General features: G+C 44.2%; 2 protein-coding genes across 4 annotated transcripts in view; one reads left to right on the top strand and one right to left on the bottom strand.

The window, feature by feature from the left end:
- The window catches only part of GRAMD1B (GRAM domain containing 1B), a 182565-nt gene extending 177052 nt beyond the window's left edge, over window positions 1–5513 (bottom strand). For all 3 annotated transcript variants that reach the window (XM_057490932.1, XM_057490935.1, XM_057490936.1), the window contains exon 1: window positions 5328–5513. The gene's annotated coding sequence lies outside the window, so the exon portion shown is untranslated. The remainder of the gene's footprint in view (window positions 1–5327) is intronic.
- SCN3B (sodium voltage-gated channel beta subunit 3) overlaps window positions 1–14076 on the top strand; it is a 261377-nt gene that overhangs the window by 201082 nt on the left and 46219 nt on the right. The window lies entirely within an intron of this gene.

Below are 14076 nucleotides of genomic sequence, written 5' to 3'. Positions count from 1 at the left end.
TCGACCTTACAGCCCTGCTCCTAAGAGTTCTGGGGTTTGGAGAAATGCGGGTCTGGGAATTCAGACCTGAGCACAAATCTTGGCTCTGTATTCACTGGCTGTGTGGCTTGGCCAAGCTACTTACTTCTCTAGGTTTCAGCTTCTTTCTGTACAAAGATAATTGGCACTTCAAGGCTTGGGAAAATAAAGTGATACACTACAAGTAATGTGCCTGGCAAAAAATAGGTGCTCAACAAATTGTGTTATGCTTTGGTTCTTTTTCTAATGGTAAGAATAATTATTTCTTATGCAAGAGAGAATGTCCATTCAGCAGTGAAAAGTTGGCACAACCAAAAAGAAAAAAACAATAGAATGACAAAGGAAATCATGGTATTTTCAGTGGAAGAAGAAATACAACTATGTAAAAATGTGAGCATACATCTACTACACATTTAAATCATTGATGGTTATCTTTGTTTACATTTGCTGGAAGTGGAACAATATTGCACATCTGCTAAAATTACATTGTGTGTGTAATTTTCTATGCTGAGTGATATCATTATAGATTTTATTTGCTCATATGAATTGTTTTTAAGATAATAAAGTATTTTTAATCTAAGAAAATGTCAAGATTAATTTCATTTCTTAATTTAATATGAAAAAAAATAAGGATGTATAAATGGTCCCTAGGTACTTCTGAACCTCAGAGGAAATACAACTTAAGCTAGTAACACCAAGCCCATACTTGCCTAAATAGTAGCAAATCCATTCCGGAGCTGGTGTTATGATTTCTAGAGATCTGTTTGCTGGGATTGCTAAAAGAAAGCCATCCTCCTCCTTGTGTATTTATTAGAGATACATTGCCAATATTCGTTATACCTGCTCTGTGCCAGGAACCATGTTAGGTGATACATCTGTAAGCATCCTGCCTTCGATGAGTACGTAACCTACAAAAGAAGGTAATCTATTCAAGTACTTAAACAGAAGGCAGACGGAAGTGCCATGGGAGGTACACAAGGCACTTGAGGGGCTGTATCCCTCATCTCAATAAACCACAGGTGGGCATGAAAGAGGACATGTATCTTACAGGTGAAAAAATTAAACCTTGCCTAGAAGCCACTCAGTAATTAAGTAGCAGAGCCAGGGAACCTGAACACATGTCTTCTAATGACACTTGGTCTGATTTCTTCACTTGATCATATCCTCTCCCTACATAAAGTGATTTGGAAGTTCTCTTTGCCAGCATCTTCTTTCTAGGACTTCACGGTCCTCCTCAAACTCTGAGTAAGCACATGCAGTCCCAGGTCTCAAGAAGTGCCGCTGCGCTGCTCTTACAGGGTGTGGGGTGCAGCTGCCAAGCCGTTGGAGCAGGGGCTGGGAGCACAGGGGTTCTTGCATTGGTAGAGAGCAGGGGACTCCAAAGACGTGAATCCCCAGTAGTCTGAGCTGCCTGTGGGGCATCTCAGGGACAGCATCTGGGCACAGCTGATTTTGCTCTGAAATACTCGCGTCTGCTCTGTGTCAGGAGGAGGTTGGAGCGACAAAGTCTCCTCATGTCCTCATCTTCATCCCTTCTACCGGATCCTCACTCTTCACTCCCTTTTTCCTCTTCCATTTCCTTCTTTTCTCCTTTTCTCAGTAAGGTTTCTCCCCACCCACCTCCCCCATTTCTTCTGCTTCTCTAAACTCTTTTTCCTTGTCCCCAAAGTTTCTCTCCCACAAACCCCGGGGGGCTGGTCCCTGACCTCATAACCGTCACCCTCCCACCTGGGCCTGCCTGCTGGCCTCTGGAGTTGATTAGAATCAGAGATGTCGGCAGGGGTCAGAGAGGGAGAGGTGGGAATGGAGAATCAATTTCTAAAATCTAGTCTTGTGACTCAGTTCTGACTCCACTATGGTTTGAAACTAATTAGAGCCCAGTGAGGGTAAGTCACACACCTGTTACTGGCCTCGAAAGGAAAGCAAGGGGAGTGCCCCCTTTGGAGAAAGGAGGCTGCAAATGTTCTAAAGCTTCTTGCATTTGCTGTTTGCGGGTTTTGTGGTTGCTATCATTTTGTTCTTTGTGAACTATATTTTCTGACACCTCAGTCACCAACTCTGAAAGCAGAAATAAGGCCTATTTCTCAAGGTTCATATTTACAAAAAGCCATACTGGCTGCAGGCAGAAGTCCTTGAGTCCCAAGCCAGCAAGTCTCATATGTCTGCCGAGTAATTAGCCTGTGTATGGTAACTGGACCCAGAGGCCTGGACAATGGGCGTTATTTTAAAAACCAAAGACAAATAAACCATTGACCGTAGTGATCTCATTCTCAGAAACTCCTGTCTGCATGCCAGGGAAGGGAAGACAGGCCAAACAGATAAGGCCAAAAGTGGCCCAGCTGAGAAATGCAAATGTTCAGGGTATCAAGGGAATAAGAATGGGGTATTCCAGAGGGGCCAACCACCCCACATTTGTAGGGCTCTTGCATGTCAACACTCCTACACATATAAACAATATGATTTTTACAACACCTGGATAAAAGGAAGCTGAATAGGTGCAACATTACTTTAGAGATGAGAAAATAGGACCAGAGATATCATGACTTACTGCAGGAGTCCCACAATAAGAAGCAAAGGCAGGAAACCCAGCCAGGTGTGCCCTTTCTAAATTCCATAATTATCAAAGACAGTTGCCTGGTAGTTATGTGGTCAGACAATGACAGTGTTGGGAACCCAGGTCTTCTTATTCCAGAAATGTCTTTTTATTACCTAAAAACACCAAATTATAGAATCACATTTCTTTTTCTCTGGCTCTTTATGATAAAGATAACTCTAGCAGTGCCGCCTCTGGGCAAATACCCATACCATTAAAAAGAGGACAAGCATTATAGACCAGCTTAGTCCTTGTATTACCTCTAGTCTTCTGAAACAATAAATATTGCACTTTATCTGGAAGTTAGAGAAGCCACGTTCTGCTTTCAGCCGCGGAGCTTTTGACTAAAGGGTGCTTCCAGTCTTCGAGGGTTGGCTCAGAACGTTCAGGACTCTAACGACTGACAGGCTGGACCAGCGTTAGTGTTGGGTGGCAGAGTTATCCTGCCTGAATTCCTGCTCAGTGATTTAGAGAGAGTTCAAATCATTCTAGCAGACTCCTAGTACATCCCAGTCATTTCACTTAATTAAAAATGCTCCCTACCCATCAGTGCATAGGCAACCTTACCAAACTTGTCAAACTGCCCTATGGACAACATCTGCTGGCTCAAAGGTTTGGCATGAGAGGAGTGGGTCCCCAAATTCGTCCCTCTTCCATTGTATTTTCTTAGCTAATAGTGAGGTGTGACATGCCACCTGCTTACACACTCAACTCATCCGAGTTATTGTGAAAAAATAAAATGCATTCTGATTCCTTGGTCAGACGATTATTCACTTCTGTACTAGTTTTAATATAACCTAGGTCCTGTGTCTACACAAAATAAAAGAGGTGGCAGGGAGATCTACTGGCCACACAATTAGCTGTAAAGACATAAAGAAGCTACCAAAATCCCAGCTGTTTTCTGCACTGATGCAACACCCCATAAGATCGTTCTCTTCTGTGTCACTTAGTTTCCTGTTGGGAACAGCCTTAGTGTCCTGGCCTTTTTTCAGAGCAGCTGGGTCCGAAAGACGAATCACTCCTGTAAATTTACACAGCAACACACAGTGACTCCTGGCTCAGGACTTGCCGTGAAGCTTATGATCAACTCCACACTGATGTTCCGAAGTTTACCAACCAAAGGCATCAACAGACCACTTTCCTAAACCCGTTCACAGAGATCTATATTCTCTCATTTGAGATTGTCAAGATTATGATTCTAACACCTAGAGCCTTCACCTCACTATAAAAGAACAGCCTCACAACCTTGGATTCCCGACTGAGTGGAACCATCACGGGGCAGTAAGCCGTTCATCTGTTGTCTGTGAAAAAACCTAGACTGTGAGCTTCTGAAAAGCAGAGGCTTTACCCAGACGAGGCTGGATTCCCAGAGTCTAGCTCGGTGCTTGGTACATAATTGGCCCTCAATATATACAGGATGGATCAGTGAACAGACTCACACATTTAACTTTGGGAGATGAGAGAGACGAGAGCCAGCCCATCAATTTGCTTACAGCCCTGGCATTCAGGAGCTCTGACTGTTCACCTTGCTTCGAAAAGGTTATTCTACCGGCCCTTTTTAAAACAGCCAGTCTATAACTAGACAGAAACGTGGAACAATAGGTTCTTAATGCCCTCTGGTGGCCAAGATGATTTCAGAGGCCAAAGTCCCCGTAGCAGTCCTAAAGCTTTGAATCTAATCACCTGGCAGCCAAGAGTCTGTGCAGTTTGCATTTTACCCATTCCCTCCTCCAAACAAGAGAGTCCCTGGCCTGTGGGCCAGAAAGACACCACCCCATTGGTAAAGTCCTTGAAGGCAGATGAATACGTCAAGAAGCTGAAATTGAACCTTTTAACCATGAACTGCCTTTCAGGGAATGGTCTGTGGTTTCAAGAGCTATAGAAAAAAAAACGCCATTTGAGGAAGATAGTAATTTCCAGTCTGGAACATTCAGATTTCTATTTGAGGATTTTCAGGCCAGGTCACCATTCTGAGCAGTAAAGACCTTTCAGAAGCCCTTTCAAACCTCACATTGCTAGCATTCCATATTACATTTCCACTTCATAGAAGGAGAACCTGAGGATCCAAACCAATTTCAGAGAAAAGGACAATTATATCTGCTCAAGCCTACAGAAGCTTTTTGGTTTGTTCTGTTTTGTCTTAAACAGGTCATAGATGAGAAAGTATAAATCATTGCAGATACTTGCAAGATAAGCACCACATGCAGGGTTTGTGTGCCTTATCCCACTGTTGATTCTTCAGCACCCACAACCATGTCTGACACATCAGTACATATTTGAAGAACAAATGAATGAACTAAGCCTAAAGAGAAGGAGGTGCATCTTAGTGGAAACTATTGCTTGTGGGAGAAGATGTCATTTCCTCCTCTGAGAACCTTTGAAAACAAGTTACTTCTCACTTATCATATAAATGACAGAATTTGATGGCTGGAGGGAACCTTAGAAATTATCAGTTTGATCTCACTTGGTTCCATTCATTCACTTCATAGAAGAGAAAAATGAAGTTGAAGTCAGAGAAGTTGAACAACTCAACAAAGGTCACCCAGCTATTTCGTGGCAGAGCCTCCAGTGAATCCAAGCCTTCACTTCCAACACGTTCTAAAAGAGTAATGAGGGTCAAAGATTTTAGCTGCGGCTCACAGTAAGAAATACATCGTGATCCATCCAGTACAAACATGCACACACAACACTAAAAAGAGCTTCATGAAATACTCACCTTTCCACGTTCTCTACCCTGGTCTACTGTCCACTCTCTTTCATTTTTTTACAATATTTGGATTGCATCTCACTGAGTCAATTTCATGACTTGATAAATGTTGAAACATTCCACGATAGCACCGTGGCTACTATGCCCTCTCCTCTTATATAAGGCTGCAGTCCTCCAAAATCTCCTGCCAAGGAAGAGAAGTGGAGTGGTCAGCTTCTTGGGACTCCTTGGCCAAGGATCCCAAGCTGATGACTCAGTATGGGTATATCTCCCACTGTCAAGTTTGGTTCCACTCCAAGCAGCGTGCTCCTTTCCAGCCGGGTAACCACAACAGTGCTCTTGGGACGCAGATCAGGGCGGCTGGCAGCAGCCTTGCCCTGGTCCTTGGCTGGCTCTCTAACCCACAAGCTAGCGGGGGTTTACATCCTTACATAAGAGCATGACCTCATCTCTCAGCACCTCTCTGCCACATCACTCCCCACTAGCTTAGGAGCCTGGGAAGGGGAGAAGTAGAGAGGGGGGAGAGCCGGACAAGTAGGCGGGTCTGAGCAGGTCCTCAGCTACATGAGCAGGTGTGAACAGATGGACTGCTGAACAGCCTTCAGGAGGTGGGCAGCCTCCCTCTCTCTCGTGCACACGCATGCACAGACACATTCAGGGTTGTCTTGAGCCCATTTGATCATTTCATTTCCCCCCTCTCCCCCAGCTGCATCTCTTCCCCAGATCTTTTTCACCAAATATCTTTGGTGAGCTCTGATGAGACATGGTAGGTAGCCAGTTTCTTAGCGATTTCCCTTCTAACTGACAAGTTGGGGTCTTCCTGCTCTGATATCCCATTTTCCTGCGGAGAATCAGCAAGACCACATTTGGCAGGGGGCATACTTTGTGGCAGCCAGGGCTGAAAACCTCCCCATAGCAACCTGGACACTTTCCCATGACTCCCTGACACCGGGCAGAATTTTTAGGGTTGGCAACTCACCCCCAACCCTCAGAAGCAGTTTGCAAACTGGAAGCTGCCCCATCCCTTCCCAGGGAGTCTCCACCTGGCTGCAGGGCAGAGCAGTGAAGGCAGGAGGGCACTGGGGACAATGCTTTGAAAACCATTTCAGATATTCTTAGAGATGGGTTTGGAGCCTAGGCTCTCGGTCTGGGTTCTGCTTCTGGAAGGGGAAGATGAGAATGAACTGGCAGGCAGGAGAGCACTACCCTCACCCTAGCTCTGCCACCAAGTGCTGTGTGAGGTTAGGTCAGTTACTTAGCCTCTCTGGCTCACCATTATCTCGTTTTTTAAGTAAGTGATTAGGTTTTGAAAAACAACAAAAGTTAATCGGTCACCTTCAGTGATCCCTTCAACAGTTCAGAGAATTAATTCATTATCTTGAAAACTGACAAATAAAGGAAAAGAATCAAGCATTTATCCTTCATTCCCTATATCAACGATAACACTAGATAACCAAAAGTTCTCAAGGGGAAGCACCTCTTTCAAAAAAATAGTACAAAAAATAAGTGACAGAGAAATGATGGTGTATCACCATTTCGCAACATCCAATGAATTGATGAGTCTAGACATTAAGCATCAACATGTCACAGAAGAGACAATCGGACATTGTGTGCCTCCTGGGAACAGAGCACACCACCACCCATGACCTTGCCAAAAGGATCCATTCAGATCAAACCCATTCAGGTCAAACTTCTGGGCCCAGCAACCAATTTTCAGGAAATAAAGGGACAAAAAAATCTGTTGAATTGTATTATGAGCGTGCAAGCTGCACAATCCTGCCTGGGAGCAACTCTACAGGCCTAATGACCTGAGTGCTTCAAAACAGAAAGTTTAAGGAAAAGAAACTGCTACAAGGTGAATCTGGAGAGTAATGGAGACTTACAATCCATGCTGATCTTTTAAGTGGCAGCGACTACACTAGAACGTCAAGAGAGTCACAGGTGCGCGATAAAACTACGAGGAAATGATTGTGAGAGTCAGGAGGGTGGTGGCTTTGGGTGCGTGGGGGGGAGGGGGTTGCCTGTGGTCAGATCCGGGTACATTCAGGAGCGTCTGGAGTGGCCGGCAGAGTTTTGCTGCCTGTGTGTCATTCCCTGTATCTGCATTTTATTTTAAAATAGGGTGATTTTAAAAGTGAGAGGGCAGAAAAAACACCTTTAATTCTTCACCACCTAGAACATTGGGTTCTGGGATTCTAAATTTGGAAAGCCACAGGGGTCACAGCATGAGGCTGACCGTGAGACACCACACGGCAGGAGGCAGGAGGGCAGAAGGGTCAAGACTGAAGTGTCTGCAGAGCGGGGTAGACCTGGCCTTGGGTCCTGACTGTCACTTACTGTCTGTGACACTGGGAGATGCAGCTAACCTCTCTCAGCCCGTTTTCCTCATGTACTAAGTGGAGATAATAATAGTTCCTGCTTTGTCATTGTGACAATTAAATAACTCCCCAGAGTTCTTAGCATAGTATCTGTATTAAGTCCTCAATACCAGTAAGTTAATAATTATTATAATTATGACTACTATTGCTATTATCTATCTGGTTATTATCTCTCTATCAGGATGTGCCTAATGTGGATAGAAGTAAACCAGATAGAAGTAAACCAGGTTTCTCCTTCAAAAAAGGGGTGTGAATGAGAACCTGGCCCTGTTGGGCCACGAGAGCCTGGGGTGGCTATAGAAGTAGAGCTTCACAAGCCTTCTGGTGTCTGTCCCCAGCGGATTCCCAAGAGATATGCTGCCTTCTTGATTCATTCTTTCTCCTCCCCATTAACTACCAAACAGGCTTCCACCCTAAGCCACTGTCACCAAAAATCATGCTCATCAAATGAGTCTGGTAGCCTGTGTGCCTTGAGGTGGAGGCGACTTCAGGGCACAGATCGCTGTTCCCCTTGGTCACTGGAGCCACTCCGTATAAGGAAGCCACTGGGATGAGCAGGTGCCCATGGGAGGCAGGAGAGCCCAGTGGTGAAGACCATGAGCTCTGCACAGGGCTGACGGCCAACACGCCGCTGTAAGAACGAGGTCTGCGTGCATACAGCCTGTGGAACCTGGGAAGCACTGCACCCATGTCAGGAGTGAGTGTGATGTCTCTAGCAGAATAACCAGATGTCTTCTGCTTTTCTTACTCATTTTTGGGAGGGCTGGGGAAGTAGGAGAATGCTCTGCTATTTAGGGCTAGAGGTTAGTCTTCCTTTGAGTTATTATTCAAACAACGTCATCTTATCTGCTAACCAGGGGCAAGTTGCTTAATCTCACTGTGCGCTCATTTCTTCATCTCTAAAATGAAGATAAGACACTGTGTTGTACACCTGAAACTAATGTAATACTGTGTGTCAACTACCCTTCAATAAAAAAATAAAAAAAATAAAAAAAATAAAATGAAGATAAGAGCATCTGCTTCATATGGTTGCCATGGAGATTAAGTGAATTAAAAAATACAAATTGTGTTCAACAATGCCTGGCACATTGTCTGTTTAAAAAAAAGTTATGTTCAGATTTTCTGGATTCAAGTACTAGCTCCTTCCCTTAGTTCAGCAACCTTAGAAAAGTTGCTTCGCCTCTCCACGTCTCTGGTTTTCCATCTACAAAATGGGGATAATCGTAGTACCCAGGTTGTTGGATTGGTGTGAATATGAAGTAGGATAATGCAAGTAGAACTCCTGGCTGATACAAGATATTTAATAAATATTAGCTATTATTAGACTCAAAATGCCAGATAAAGGGCAAAGCTTTGTTCTTTCCTTTGTCCAAAGGAGAGCAAAATGCATAGGATATTGATATTGGGTAGACATTCTCTGAAGCATAATCATCATCTCCAGCCACTGAGCTTTTCTCGCAGAGGACAAAGCGGCACCCTTGGGGTCAAGGACAGGCAGGTCTCTGCAGGTCCACCACATCTAAGAGGGGGCAGGTGGGAGAGCAATGGGACATGCGGTGCAGCACTTCTAAGCCACGGAAATGGAGATGAGCACAGGGGACGAGCAAGCTGACTTTTCCAGGGAAGGGTGGTGAGTAAAGGGAGGGGGAATGGCAAAGAAGAGAGAGGCTTTGCTCGCCACTGTAGCTAAGGACAGGCATGAAACCAGCTTCTTTTTTCCAAAGAATGGCCAGGCCATGAGTATGAAGAAATAGCAGCTAGAGCTTATTTGAGTTTCCACTGGAAGGGTTGGGGGGAGTCTCTAGTTGTCTTTTCTCTCTGACACTTCACTCGATTCTCTCAACCATTCATCAGGACAGAAATATTTTGAATGGGGAGCCCTATTTCATAGATGGTCTTTAGCCAGAAGAGGTAAAAAAAAAAAACTTAACCCGAAGTCATGAGTAACTTAGGTCTCTAAGCACCCATCCAGGGCTCTTTGGTTCAACCCTGGGGTTCTCACCCTTGGCTACCCACTGGCATCACCTGAGGAGCTGGTGCCAGGGTCTCACCCATAGAGATTCTGATTTATTTGATCTGAGGACCAGCCTGGACGTTGGATTTCTAAACACCCCAGTGTAAATGTAATACAGAGCCAAGGTCAAAAGTCACGGCTTGAACATATTTGACTTCTCGGGTAATAAATAAAACTCACGTTTCACCTGGAGAAGCTGATACTTCCTTTGTCCTTTTGGGTAAGTTGGGCAAATAGGGTGCAGAAACCATGTCAAAACTACTTTTTGAGAAATGAGTTACAAAGCGGGAATGTATCTGAAGACTTCAAAGGAAAGAAGGGTCCACTGTTTCCCTGTATACATTTCCAAAATTTTACTATTTAATTTTATTTGTGTTTCAGCTAATAAAACAACTTTGAATGGAAAAGCTCTTCCTTAGTATGAAAATCACGATTATCTTTCCAGACACTTTCTTTTCCTGAATCTGTTTGACTTAATTAAACTAAAAGAAATTTTAAAAACCTCCAATGCTCAATGGCTCATGCAACATTGATTGAGATTTTGCTGAACAGGTGTGACATAGTCCCCTACTCAAGGGCTTATGCACTTGTAGGATGGACGGGACACATACACAAATAACAAGAAAAACATTCATGCTAAGTTCATGGAAGTGCATGGTGCTTAGCACATAGAAGACTCTCAGTAAGTATATGAGAAAAAAGAAGAAGGGTAGGAAAGAAGAACAGAAGGATGGAAGAGGTAAAAACATAGTTTGGGGGTTATGAAATGAAAAATCACAATGTGTCGGGAGAAAGTCACAATTGCAGCCTTGAAAAGGAGGTCGGAGTCCACGAGACTGAAGCGTACACTAAAGCGGAATGCGTGGGAGCCTACGTTTGGGAAGCACAAAGTGGTGCCATTGATAGAGCAGAAGGAATATCAACACTGATGATAAGAGAGAACGTGATGAAAGAGAACGCTGTTGCCAGTGTGGAAAAAAAAATGCACAAACTAATGTTCTTATCCTTAGAGCAACAGGATAACCATAAGTTCTGGTTTTTTTCAAGACAGTACTTAATTAATTTATATCTCTGGTTCATGCATAATTGCTAGGAGCACTATTCCGCTCTCAAAACTGCTACGGTTTGTATAATAAATTATATGATCATCTTAGCAACAAGAAACCTTCAAAGTCTTTAAGAAACCAGAGGACAAAGGAGTGGGATGAGCAGGAAGGTATCAGAGTCGCATTTTACTAAGGCCCACCGGGTGCGTCTACAGGATTTGCACTCAGTAAGGGAAGACATGAGATACAGATGGAAAGACTGTTCAGACACTACGACTTTACTCTAGGCAAAAGTGAAAAGAGCCTCAACTGGCCCACAGGTAGGAACCCTGTGAGTTAGCCCCAGCGATCCCCACCTTGTGGTGTTCAACCCTGTGTGGAATAGAGCTGATTTGTGTAATCAGCAGGACGTCACAGAAATGATGGGTGTGACTTCTGAGCCCAGCTCCTAAGAGGCACTGTGGCTTCTTCCTCGCTCTCTTTTCTTGGACTGCTTGGTCGAGGAGAAGCCACCGACGTGTTTTAAGAACCCTCAGACAGCCCCATGGAAAGGGGCATGTGGTGAGGACTGAAATCTGTCATCTCCAGCACATTGCTGGCAGCCCAGGGAGTGCACCATCTTGGACGTGAGTCGTCCGGCCCCAGGTGCTGTCTGCGTACGTCTCACAAGATATCCCAAGCCAGCGCCGTCCACCAAGCTTCTCCTGAGTTCCTGACCCACAGAAACTGTGAGATAAAAATGCTCATTATTGTTTAAACCTGCTCGGTTTTGGATAATTTGTTATGCAGCAACAAATAGTAGATCATAAAAATAAAAAAGGAAGGATAAAAATGAATTGCGTATGGAAACCCAGAGTAACCGGCTTCGGGGTCCTCCCCCCAGGTCCTCCCCTAATTAACCATGTGATGTTGGTGAAAGTACTTAATATGTGAAAGTCCTGGTTTCCTCATCTGCAAAATACTCAGGCCTAACTAATGTTATTCATGTCCCTTCTAGCCACCAAATTAAATGATTCCGTGATTCTAAAAGTACATTTATTAGTCAGAGGGCAGGGTTTAGAAATTATCACATTAGCTGGAGGGCTCTCTGTGTCTCTGACCTCATCCTGTCTTATCAAGGACTGAATTGAAGATACGAAAGACATTCTTGTCAAAATGGAAGAGGACAGAGAACACAGACGAAAAGCAATTACAGTGGTTAAAGTAAAGTGCTTAAAAGTTTTGAAATCCTGGAACAGTGAGCCAAGTCTAAGAAGACAAAATGTAACACAGACTCATAGACTGTGAACATCTGAAAATTTACCTCTGGGACCATAAGAGTGTGGTCAGAGTGTTATTCACTGTTGGTCAATAATGTGAACTGGTTGCCAAGGAATGGATTCTGTCTTTCTTTTGTTGGATTCATTAGTTCATTCAGCAGTCACCTGGCACTACAGTGGGCATTAGGGCTGTAGCAATGATTTAGACACAGGCTACATTTACACAGTTACAGAACCTGGAAGTAAGGGAGGGGAGAGTCCCGTGGTCATCCTTGCTTGGTCAAACCGTATGTGAATATTGGGCCACAATGCCATGGACCTATAGACAAACTAGGGTTTGGCCTGAGAATAGTTACCAGAATGAATATGGAATTTTAAGTAGTCACAATCAACTAATCTTATAAGGTGGCTGCTCTGTGTCCCATCCAGGAACAGTATGTCCAGAGAGAAGAAAGAATGGCTGAGGATACAATCTTATCAAACACCAATACATAAAGGACAAGCGAAGAACAGGATCTGCAAAAGAGGCTGAGTAGTAGCAAGAGAAGCAGGAGAAAAACCTGGGAACTAAAACAAGAATGACTTTCAAAGATCAAAGGGATGTGATCTGGTGATTGCCTCTCCTCTGCATCCCCTTCTGCCCTTCTAACTTGTTCGCTCTGACGTCTTTTAGTTGTTCCTCAAATATATCACACTCATTCCTAACTCTGAGTCATTGTCTTTGCTGTTCCTGCTGGTTGGCATGCTCTTCCCCCAGATCCAAGCCTGGGTCCTGTCCTTCATTCAGAGCCCAGCTCAGATGCCCCCTCTTCAGTGAGGACATCGCTGATCACTCTAACCAAAATAATAACTCTCATCTTGATTCACTTCTTACCCTGATTTGTTTCTCCTCTCAGCATTTATCATTCATCCCCTAACATTTTATACATTTTACTCCATCCTTTATCTATCATCTCTTACCCGAGCCCCCCAGGTGCTGTTCACACTCACTGATGCTACCTGCCTCTTTTCACTGGTGAATCCACATGCCCAGGACAGTGTCTGGTATCTTGTGGAAAATTTGCTTTCTGCCTAAACTGGGATCTTTTTCTGGTATTTTTCTCATGAATAGACTGGTGTTACAGGTTTGGGGGGAGGAAGGCCACAGAAATAAAGTACCATTCTTGATATATCATAACAAGCATCCATACTATCAAAATGACTTACTACTGTTGAGGTTGACCTTGATCACCTAACAAAGGTAGGATTTGTCAGGTTTCTCCACTGTAAAGTTACTAATTTTCTCCCTTTCCATAATAACCATAGGGTTTTTTTAAAAAATTATCATTATCATGTAAAATCTACATTTGTGGGCCTGGTTATTTCAAAGAAAAAAGGTTGCACATTGTGATGGTTAATTTTATGTGTCAGCCTGATTGGGCTAGGGGACGCCCAGATAGCTGGTAAAACATCATCTCTGGGTGTGTCTGTGAGGGTGTTTCTGGAAGAGATTAGCATTTGAATCTGTGCACTACGTGAAGATCACCCTCTCCAGCGTGGGTGGACATCATCCAATTGGTGGACAGTCTAAACAGAACAGAAAGGCAGAGCTAGGGAAGAGTTGCTCTCTGCCTGATCCGGGACACTCATCTTCACCTGCCCTTGAATGCTGACACTCCTAGTCAGGAGTCTTTCAACCTGGACTGGGTCTTAACACCACTGGCTTGCCCTGGCGTCCATGCCTTCAGACTAGGACTGAATCATACCACAAGCTTTCCTGGTTCTCCAGCTCTTAGACGGTGGAACTGACTGTAAACCAGGCCTGAGTCTTCTTCCTCTGTCATCTAATCATAGGGAACTCCCCAAGAGGCCATAAGTACAGGCTGGCAGAGAAGGCAGTGTAGTGTATAAGGGACGATGGGCATTTGGGCCAATCTTCATGCAACTTATTTGTGCCTTAGGGCCTGCTCAGGCCTGAGATCATATATTCTACTCCATTTGATAATGGGGTATGGCTCTGCTTGCCCAACTTTATGACTTAGTAGGCCACATAATATCCAGTACATGATGGACAGCTCAGGT

The sequence above is a fragment of the Manis pentadactyla genome, chromosome 13, assembly GCF_030020395.1.
Source record: "Manis pentadactyla isolate mManPen7 chromosome 13, mManPen7.hap1, whole genome shotgun sequence".
In the NCBI taxonomy this organism is placed as follows: domain Eukaryota; kingdom Metazoa; phylum Chordata; class Mammalia; order Pholidota; family Manidae; genus Manis; species Manis pentadactyla.
This window is presented reverse-complemented; position numbering and strand designations above follow the sequence as displayed.